This window comes from Triticum urartu, chromosome 7, assembly GCF_003073215.2.
Source record: "Triticum urartu cultivar G1812 chromosome 7, Tu2.1, whole genome shotgun sequence".
Taxonomy (NCBI): Eukaryota; Viridiplantae; Streptophyta; class Magnoliopsida; order Poales; family Poaceae; genus Triticum; species Triticum urartu.
The window spans coordinates 708,059,300-708,070,787 of NC_053028.1; positions in this window are offsets into that span (position 1 = coordinate 708,059,300).

Consider the following 11,488-nt stretch of genomic DNA (forward strand, 5'->3'; position numbering starts at 1 on the left):
GCCTCAATCTTCCTTTAATCCAATCACAATTTGACAGCTGAAACACACCTAGTAAAATCCTGTAGATGTCCGTGGATATAGCATTGCTGGGCACAGAGCATTAAACTAGGATACAACCTCATCGTACTCCTATCTACACAAATGTCGTTGGAGATCTCAATTCCTGTTGCCCTATAATTTTTCTACTCTAAATAATGATTGCAGTTGGCATGGGCATAGTTAGTCCAACTTCAATGCTTCTGGCTAGCTTGGCCATACTTGTCTCATAGCCCCTAAATAACTGTTTTTAGGTCTTTGATTTAACTACTAAAAAAACATGTACAATATGCCTATAAAATTATATGGTTAGAAACTATATTTGACAACGAATCTAACCATATATTTATGTTTCCCTAGTAAAATTGAAGACCTAAAAATTCATGCCCGACAAATATACCTGCCTGGAGGGAGTACTTATTTGACTATTACAACACATGAGTTTTGACCCAGCAGGATATATTGGTCCCAAGTAATTTACACCAGCAAGAGCTTGATTGAGCCGCACAATTTTCTTCCACACAATTGCAACTGCACTTTGAGTCATGTTATGTTGTAATTGTTGGTTAAAACTGCTCATGTCAGTCCTTGGTGGTTTTATCATATTGGATTTTTAACGATGACATGCCGAGGAGGGAAGTTGTTTCTTAAACAAGAAATGATCATATCATCGGCACACGATGTTGTGATTTGTCATCTAATAATAGCTTGTTGTAGATACTCGTTCAATGTGTCTACTCCTATGAGAGATCCAATTGGTGAAATGTAATACGTAAATTTTTTATGATATATGTGTGTGTGTGTGTGTGTGTGTGTGTGTGTGTGTGTGTGTGTATAATCCGGGAGATTATTTTCTTCAAGTTTGTGAACATGTATTAGTCTATTTTAGAATTTTTCTCAATCACGCTAGCATTTTGCTCGTCAGTGTCAAAATTCAATCATAACTAAAGTAATATTAATTTTATGTTGGCCACCTTGAATTTGTCTTATGCAGGCCCTTTAGATTCATATATGGTTAGTTCCAAAACTGCAGGGATGGGAGAAAAAACTGGCCAGCTGAAACCAACAGAGTGTAAGCCGCAGAGAGTATTTGGTCAACTAATAAATGTGATGGCAGTGCTGGATTTAGTACACATCCACACACACCATAGCCGCCACTAATCCTCAAGAAATGCTACTCACATGGACATGGTAAAATGCCCTCTCTTGAGCTTGCCATTGAATACGGGCCAGATGCAGTAGCATCCAATGAAATCTCATCAATCTGACCAAAAGTCCACCATACCTTGTGTATACTTGTCATTTCTCCAAATCTTTTAGTATGTCATAGCCGTCTCACTCAGTGCATGGACTGCTTGGAATGGCAAGGAAACTACGTAGTCCAAATCTTTTAGTATGTCATAGCCGTCACGTACGTCGCTATAAGTAGCAGAGCTTGCACTTGGTGTTGTATCTATCAGATCAATCTAGCTATCCCCATTGCTTCGATTCCAAAGAGAAGAGGGAGCGAGGAAGGAGAAATGGCCGGCGGCGAGGGCGCCACGGTGGTGATGTGCACTCCGGCGTTCGTGGGGCGGGTGCTGCGCAGCCGGTGGTACGTGGTGTTCGCGTCCATGGTGGTGATGGCGGCGTCGGGGTCGACCTACATCTTCGCGCTCTACTCCAAGGAGCTGCGGTCCGTGCTGGGGTACAACCAGCAGACGCTCAACACGCTGGGCTTCTTCAAGGACCTGGGCACCAACGTGGGCGTCGTCTCCGGCCTGGTGCAACAGGTGGCGCCCACGTGGGCCGTGCTCCTCATCGGCGCCGGCATGAACCTGGCGGGCTACCTCATGGTGTACCTGGCGCTCACGGAGCGCACGGCGCCGCCGCCCGTGTGGCTCATGTGCATCTACATGTGCGTCGGCGCCAACGCGCTCACCTTCTCCAACACCGGCGCGCTCGTCGCCTGCGTCAAGAACTTCCCGGAGAGCCGCGGCATCGTCATCGGCCTGCTCAAGGGCTTCGTTGGCCTCAGCGGCGCCATCTACACGCAGCTCTACCTCGCCATCTACGGCGACGACGCCAAGTCGCTCTCTTTGACGGGGGAGTCAATTGAAAGAAACTACCACATTTACGGCTAGGTTTGCGGAAAACCACCAAGTCGCTAATCCGTTGCAAAAAACACAGCAATTTCTCTAATCTCATTGCAAAAAGCACTGATCGGGTGATTTGGGATGTTTGATCGCTTTCTGACAAGTGGGGCCTCATTGTAAGGAGCTAACATGGCAAAAATTTAACATGCACACCCCTGAAACAAATAAGAAAATGCAATCAGCCCCCTCCTCCCGATTTGGGCTGCCGAAGCAGAGCGCAACACGCGGGCATGGGGCTCGTCGCCGGGGAGCAGAGGGCATGGGCAGAGCCGCGCGGCTGCTGCGGCAGTCGGCAACGGAGCTGGCCGGGAGGGTGGGCCGCACCTCGTCCCTGCGGTTCGTGTCCTGCCGCTGCGGCCCGCCTCTGCTCGCTCCAGTGATGCGCTCCGCCGCGCCGCTGCTTGCGCTACCGCATTAAGCGCCACCGCCCCGCTTCTTGCGCCGCTGCGCTGCGCGTTGCCGCGCCGTTTCTTGATGCAGTGATGTGTGCCCCACCAGCCTCGAGCTACGCGTGGCCGCGCCGCTGCTTGCACCCTTTCTGAGCACCGCGGCCGCTGCTTGCTCCGCTTCTGCACCTAGAAGAAAGGAGGCGGCGGGCAGCTTGGCCCAGCCCGCGGTGGCGATGCAGTTGGCCGGCGATGGCTTGCGGGAACGGCGGCGAGGGCCTGCGGGAACAGCCGATCCCGATTGGATCGGGGTAAGGGGGAATTTGTTTTGGGTGTTGATTGCGTTTTATTTTAGATTCCAGGGGTGTGTATGTCAATTCTTTGCCAAGTCAGCTCCTTAAAATTCGGTCACACTTGTCAGAAAGCGATCAAACGGACCAAATCATCCGATCAGTGCTTTTTGCAATAGGATTAGAGAAATTGTGGTGTTTTTTGCAACGGATTAGCGACTTGGTGGTTTTCTGCAAACCTAGCCGCAAATGTGGTAGTTTCTTGCAATTGACCCTTGACGGGGTGATAGTCGCCGGTGGTGTGCTCCGCCGTTTGTGTTGGTTGTTGATGAACACTCCGGCCTGCGGCGGCGGCCTCCCTGCGGACTGCGGTGGGTACCGTAAGGTCTTCGTGAGGGTTCGACCTGCGAGATCCGGTGGTTGACTTCGATGATGAGATGTAAACTACAGACGACGGTTTGACGCAGAGAGGTGGTTGTGCAGTGGCGGCGGTGGCACATCGCATGTAGCTGTTGGGATCGTGAAAAATGGTGGTGACAACACATGCATGATGTCGATGGTGGTGCTACTCAAGCATCTTGTCTCGAGCTCCGAGGTGAAAACCTAGGTCTGACAGGTTATACCTAGCAATGGCGATATTTTTATGTCGTGGCCTTGTTGAAGGCATTGCTCAGATATACTCGAACTAGTTCTTCAGGATGAAAATCTGGATCCTGACCTTGAGTGGTTGGATCCGGTGACGGCGGCGCTTAAGCGTTGCTCCCTTCATGAAGGCGTTGCTGTTGAAGAACCCTGACGTTCGTGTGGTGTCATGAAATTGTTTGTGCGGATATGACCATTGTTGTAGTTTGCCAATCGTAGATCTAGTTGTTTTTTTCCTTGCCTACACATATCTTTGGTCTTATATGGCTTTGCTATTTAATGGCCTTTTTTGTGTGTGCCTGTGTTGGTGTTGGCTGTGTGCATCTTAGTTATGCAGAGGCTGGGTGTGTACTCCTGATGTTTGTATCCTCTTAATGCTTCATTTTGAGTTAATAAAATTCACCCTTTGTCGAAAAAAATGTATATGGTTTCCAACTTTCGACGATAAAGTCTCTTAGCCAGCAGGTACCACCAGCCATGCATGTGACTGCAAATTGTATCAAAGATGGTGACTCTTCTGACAATGTCTAGCATCTAAATTAGCACAATGACCCTCGCAAATACGAGGGCATGTTCTTTAATGGGTTGATAATGTCTTATAAGTAACTACTTGAACTTCTATTTTCTTTTAGAAAAATAATGTTATCTATGACCATTTTTACGATAAAATGCACGGGTTTGTAGCGATGTCTCATGCGCCCCGCTACATCTTCTTCTTTTTTTTTTTGCCTATTTATGGGTTGTATGTTGTTGGGTTATGGACATATGGGCTTTTTTTGCCTAGTTATGGGTTGTATGTTGCTGCCTGCCGCGCGCGCGAGCTGCTGCTGCTGCAACACGAGCAAGTAGCAGATGACCTTTTCTTTTTTATGTGTGAGTATGTTTTGTGCTATTTTACATGGACCTCTTCAATTTTTTCCCTTTGGAAAAACCATAGTTGTGCTTTTTGCATAAGTAAATGTGTGCATCCACTGAAACCAAATATGTCAATCTCGTGAAAGCATTTTTTTTCTCTGAAACCTAGGCAAACCGGTCAAAAAAGAAAAAGCCAAAACAATTCATATAAAACCCCAAAGTGCGTACAGAAAAATAAAAAAATCCTGAGGCACACAACATGTGGCAGCGGCTGGATGCACCACTTGGCGCGCTCTCACCCCACCAAACTGACCTTTGCCGGGTTTTCGCAATGGGTGCACATTGACTAGTTCTCTCTCTTATCGCTCTCTGCTGCAAATTGCCGAGGAACTGCACCTAAGAAGGTATTGGGCTAGCCTACTTTAGCAACTACGAAAAGTAGTTATTTCCTTCAGGTTTCCAGGTTCTCCCAATAAAACTGGCTACAGTAGAAAGGTTAAAAACTGTAACCTGGAAAGAGTATTGAGTCTTTTCTATGCTAATATTTTTTTAAATGTTTGCGTAATTTGGAAAAAGAATACCATAGTATGCAAAAAAAGGATTTGAATTTTTTTTAAAAGGTTCACATGATTAAAGACACTTAAGAAAGCGATCGCGTGATTTAGAAAAATATTTGTTACAATGAATAAGAATGTCTGAACGTTTATTTTAAAGACCGCACAAACATCTATTTTTTAAAATGTTCACATATGTTTAAAATGTTCAACGTATATTAAAAAATTATTCACGTGTATATGAAAATTTTCAACTAGCGGGTTTGATTGTATTTGAAAAAAAGGAAAATGATAAATCCAAATAAAACCAATAAGAAACATAGAAAAACGTAAAAAGGAACCGCATGAAAGGTTCAAAAAAATGATTTATACCGATCTATAGGGCTTTTCCAGAACCGTTTCAATGGATTGGTCCACTAATAGGAGGGTTCCCTAGAGACGAAGGATGGTCCTTTCGCAGCAGGCGAGATATATCTCTGGCGCGCAAGGAGTGACACATATCACTGGCCCATAATTTTTGCCGTGGGTCAAGGCTTCGCTGAAGCGAGTCACCACTTCGGCCGGCCCACGTACAGATTTGGTTCGTCGCTGTTTCCTTGTTTCTTTCCGGAGTCTTTTTCGTTTTTCTTGTGTGGTTTTTTCTTCCCGTTTTTCACTGTTTTGGCCGGTTTTTAGTTGTTTTCTTTCCATTTTTGTTTCCTTTTTTATTTCATTTTTTATTTTATGTTTTCTTTTTATTTTCTATTTATATTCTTCTTCTCTTTATTTCAATCCCAAGAAAGTAGCGAAGAGGTCCAAGATCGGACATAAGAAACTGCTCACTAAAACGGGCCTTTACAAAGGCAATATACTCGGGTCATCGCCAGTGATGACCATGTCATCAATATAGAGAAGAAGAAGAGTCCGACCACGGGGAGAAATGTGTACAGGCAATGCTGGATTATGAGCACTTGCTGAAAAACCAATGGCAGTTATTACGGAGGCAAAACGCTCAAACCAGGCGTGAGGGGCTTGCTTAAGGCCATAGAGAGAGCGACGAGGACGACAAACCATGCCATCAGAAACAGAATACCCAGGTGGTGGCTGCATGTATACCTCCTCACGCAGCTCACCGTTAAGAAAGGCATTCTTAACATCAAGCTGAGATACAGACCAGTGGCGTGCAGAGGCCACGACAAGAAGTGTACAAATAGTGGTCATATGGGCCACAGGAGCAAAAGTCTCATCATAATCACGACCATGCTCCTGATGAAAGCCATGAGCCACAAGACGAGCTTTATAACGCTCAACAGAACCATCGGAGTGAGTCTTAACCTTGTAGACCCACTTACAAGTGATGGGACAGACACCTGGAGGAAGAGAAACAAGATCCCAGGTACCAGTGCGTTCAAGAGCAGCAATCTCCTCTGCCATAGCAAAATGTCATTCAGGATGAACAACAACCTCACAATAAGAAGTCGGCTCAAGAACAGCAGCACCAGCGGTTGAAAAACCAAGGCGATCAACAGGCGGAAGCGAACGAGGACGCAAGCCATAGGTAGACTGAGACGAAGAGGATGACACATCAGTAGACGCATCCACATTACGTGAACGACGAGTGTAATACTGAGGAAAAGATGAAAGAATACGAGGAGAAGTAGCCAAGGTAGAATCAGGAGGTGGAGACAAAGAAATCATCGGGGATGAAGGTGCAGAATCCGGTGACATGCTAGGTGAGGAAACCGTGGGAGATGGTGGCGGCAAATCGGCAAGATGTGGAGAAGTAGAGTGAGCAGGACGGAAAGCCAAGGGCTCAACTGGGGTGATAGGTGTGTCGGAAAAAGTGAAGAAAGAGATATCCTCCACTGAAAAGGTCGAGGAAGATGGACGCGGGTAGAAGGGATGAGACTCATCAAAAGTCACATCCCGAGAAATACGCATCCGACGACTGATAGGATCCCAACAACGATAGCCTTTATGCTCGTCACTATAGCCTAAGAAGACACACTCAACAGACTGGGCGATCAGTTTGGTGCGTTCGCGAGGGGCAAGAAGAACATAGCAAACACAACCAAACAAGCGAAGCGTCGAATAATCAGGAGAACGATCAAAGAGACGCTCAAAAGGAACACCACCCTGGAGAGCAGCGGACGGCTGAAGGTTGATGAGATAGGTGGAGGTGAAGATAGCCTCATCCCAAAAAAGAGGTGGAAGGGAAGCGGCGATCATCAACGCATGAACCATCTCAAGAATGTGGCGATGCTTTCGCTCAGCCACGCCATTTTGAGCATGAGCACCAGGACAAGAGAACTGAGGAAGAGTGCCCTGCTCAGCAAGAACACCATGCAACATCCTGGAAATATACTCTCCAGCGGAGTCAGCACGGAACACACGAATAGGCGAAGAGAACTAAATGTGAACCATGGAAGAAAAACGCTTATAGATGGAAAGAACCTCAGTGTGAGAGGTCATAAAATAAAGCCAAGTGTAGCGGAGAAATCATCTATGAACATAATATAGTATTGATGGCCCCCTTTCGAAGCGAAGGGAGCCGGACCCCATACATCAGAATGGACTAAATCAAAAGGACACTGAGACACCGACTCACTAGTAGGATAAGGTAACTGAATCTGTTTTCCTAGTCTACAACCCTGACACTCTAAATAGACATCTCCTGAGACAGACCCCAGAAGACCTTGACGAACTAATGACGACAAGCGAGACCCACAAAGATGACCAAGTCGATGATGCCACTGCTGGAAGGAGCTGGTAGCTGAAGCGACAGAAGCAGATGGACTGGCGATAGTGGTTGCAGCGGAAGGAACATGAAGCCAGTCTAGCTCCCAAAGACCCTGAGAGTCACGGCGGCGAGGGCCAGCCCCAACCAAAGTGTGAGTTCGACGATCCTGAACAGAACAAGAGTCAACGTCAAGGATGACGTGACAACCAGAATCAGTAAGTTGACTAGCAAAAAAAAGATTCATGGTAAGTCGAGGAACATGAGCAACATCAGGAACAGAGTAAGAAGGTGTGGTAAGATTGCCTCAACTAGCAACAGAAAAAGGAGTACAATCAGTAGTGAGTACATGAATAGGAAAATCAAGCGATTTAAGAGAGGCAAAATTTGAAGAATGAGAAGACATATGAAAAGAAGCTCCGGAGTCCAGAACCCACAAGGATGTACTTGACTGTGTAGAGGGTGGTTGCTCAGTGCGGGAAGCATCAGTCGCAGAACCTGAAGTACCCGTCGAAGGAGAACCTGAAGCGGCAAGCAGACGCTTAAGTCGTAGAATATCCTGCTCAGTCAAGGCGGTGGCTGAAGATGTCAAAGTAGAAGAAGTCCCAGAAGCTGACGATCGCGCCTGCTGCAGGTGTTTCTTCTTCTGGAAGCACTGATACTCAACATGACCATCCATATTGAGTAGCCGCAGTGAGGACGAGACCGACCTGGCTGCCCGAGGAGTAGGCAAGAGTTGAGGAGCACTGGAGCGGGATGGAGTCGGTGCAGCAGGTGACATAACAGGAACTCGAGCAGCGAGCACATAGGGAACCTCAAGTAGACTAGCACCACGTAGGCGAGTCTCCTCAGCACGAATCTTAGAAAGTGCCTCCGTGAGAGAGATACGACCACGAGCAAACAACTGAGCATGCCGAGGCTCAAACTCCTTACGAACCCGAGATAAGAACTCGTAGACACGATGAAACTCCAAATCAGCCCGCACAGCCTGGCAACACTGACAAGTACGGCAACCAGCAGTGCGGAGAGAATCAAGCTGACGCCAGATATCAGAACTCCGTGCATAGAAATCGTCAACACTGGAGTCACCCTGCTAAAGAGCATGTTCCTGCCGGACCACAGACAGATATAAGGCATCACCAGAGGGCTGATAGCGCTGACGAAGACGGGTCCACATCTCAGATACGGTAGGGAGCCCCAAGAACTCAGAGGCAAAGTGAGGCAGAATACTAGCAGTGAGAACAGCTGTGGCACGGGCATCCTCATCAAGCCACTGGGTGTAAGCAGAAAGAGCCTCATGATAAGTTTGAAGAGCCTCCTCATAAGTCGAAACCTGCTCATCATAAGCATGGACGACAGCATCATCTGCAAGCTTGGTTGCATCCTTCGCAGCTTGATCAGCATCGGCAACAAGAATCGGTGGCTTCGGCGGAGTAGGGGCCACAGGTGGAATCGGACACGGCGGACAACGGACCTCGCCAGAAAGAACACCCAAAGACGAATGCCACACATATGAATGCGCATGAAGCCAACAAACTTGATGTAGTTAGTGCCATCAAAGATCACCGAACAACGAGGGACTGCAACATAGCCTGACGGTGTAGACGTGTTTTTTCTCTCTCGTCAACCAGCAGGCAACAGGCAGACGTACGAAGACCGTATCCAGTCGCACGGGAGAGTCAGCAGCAGGCAGAAAACAGTAGTTGGCGGAGAGACCCGACGAGGACGGCGGAGAACGACGACGAAATCTGGCGAAGGCGACGGAGATCGGCAGCTGACGATGAGATCCAACGAGGGCGACCACTGGCGGTAGGTCTGGGATCCGACGAGATCGGCAACGGGCGGCGGCGATTGGCGAAGGGAGCAGCGTCTGGCGGCAAAGATCAGGAGCCAGAGAAGACGCTCGATCCAGAGAGAAGGACCGGGTCCTGTCGATCGTGCCACAGGGCGAAGAAAACCCGGCTTGGAGTTAACCTGCAGGGGGGAGGAGCAGGCCTGGAGATCCAGTGGCAACAAGGGAGCAGCGGCGGCCACACAGGGGTGATGACGCGGGGTGGATCAACAGCACGAGTTCCAACATGCCAAAAATTGACCTAGCTCTGATACCATGTTAGGAAATATGCAACTTGTATTTCCTAACAATCAAACCATATATGGAAAATTAAGGTGCCGCTGAGAATCAAGATTTTCATGTGGTTTGTACACAAGGAAGTGATTCTCACTAAGGATAATCTTCTAAAGCGAAGATGAGTCGTCAGCCCTTGATATTGTTTTTGTGCCCAGGATGAGACAATACAACATCTATTCCTTGACTGCCCCCTAGGCAAGATCTTATGGCGCTTAATTCATATAACCTTTAATATTAACCCTCCCACTAGCATTGTAATGTTGTTTGGGACATGGCTTACTGGTATGTAGCCCATTACTGCGAGACGTATTCAAATAGGAATATGCACATTACTCTAGGCTATATGGAACTGCAGAAATGATATGCTATTTAATAGAAAAAACTTTATTAATTTTTTGCATGCCATCTTCATAGCTATTGGTTGGATCCGTGCGTGGTCGTTACTGGGTGCAACCGGTGGGAGACGGTAGCATGGGATATCTTCAACCGGTTTGGATGGTGGTCCACTAATAGGATAGGTGGTTAGTCACTGAGTCCTATGATTTGCTGGTTGTGGCTTGTTGTTTTTTCAGTTTTGAGGCTGATTTTTGCTCCTTTTGTGAGCTGTACTGAATTGCAGAGTTGATTGTACTTTATTTTGTTTTAATAAAATGGTTGTATGCATCATGTTGATGCAGGGGCCGGGGGTTATCCTCCTTAAAAAAACATTGTTTCTTTCTGATGTTGCTGATTGTGGAATTTATCTGGTATGTATATGGTTTCCAACTTTTGACGGTAAAGTCTCTTAGCCAGCAGGTACCACCAGCCATGCATGTGACTGCAAATTGTAGCAAAGATGGTGACTCCTGACAATGTCTAGCAGCTAAAACTAGCACAGTGCCCTCGCAAATGCGAGGACATGGTCTTTAATGTGTTGTCAATGTCTTATAAGTAACTACTTGAACTTCTATTTTCTTTTAAAAAAATAATGTTATCTATGACCATTTTTATGATAAAATGCACGGGTTTGTAGCGATGTCTTGTGCACCCCGCTACATCTTTTTTTTTGCCTATTTATGGGTTGTATGTTGTTGGGTTATGGACATATGGGCTTTTTTTTGCCTAGTTATGGGTTGTATGCTGCTGCCTGCCGCCGCGCGAGCTGCTGCTGGTGCAACACGAGGAAGTAGCAGAGGATCTTTTCTTTTTTATGTGCGAGTATGTTTTGTGCTATTTTATAGGGATCTCTTTAATTTTTTTCCCTTTGGAAAAAACATAGTTGTGCTTCTTGCGTAAGTAAATATGTGCATCCACTGAAAGCAAATATGTGAATCTCGTGAAAGCATATTTTTTCTCTGAAACCTAGGCAAACCAGTCAAAGAAGGAAAGGCCAAAAAAATTATAAAACTCGAAAGTGCGTATAGAAAAATAAAAAAGATCTTACTGCACACGACATGTGGCAGCGGCTGGATGCACCACTTGACGTGCTCTCACCCACCAAAGTGACCCTTGTGTGGTTTCCGCAATGGGTACTTCTTGACTAGTTCTCTCTCTCTCTCTCTCTCGCTCGCTCTCTCTCTCTCTTATCGCTCTCTGCTGCAAATTGCAAGGAATTGCACCTGAGAAGGTATTGGGCCGGCCTACTTTAGCAACTACGAAAAGTAGTTATTTCCTTTAGGTTTCCAGGTTCTCCCAATAAAACTGGCTACAGTAGAAAGGTTGAAAACTGTAACCTGGAAAAAGTATTGAGTCTTTTCTATGCTATTT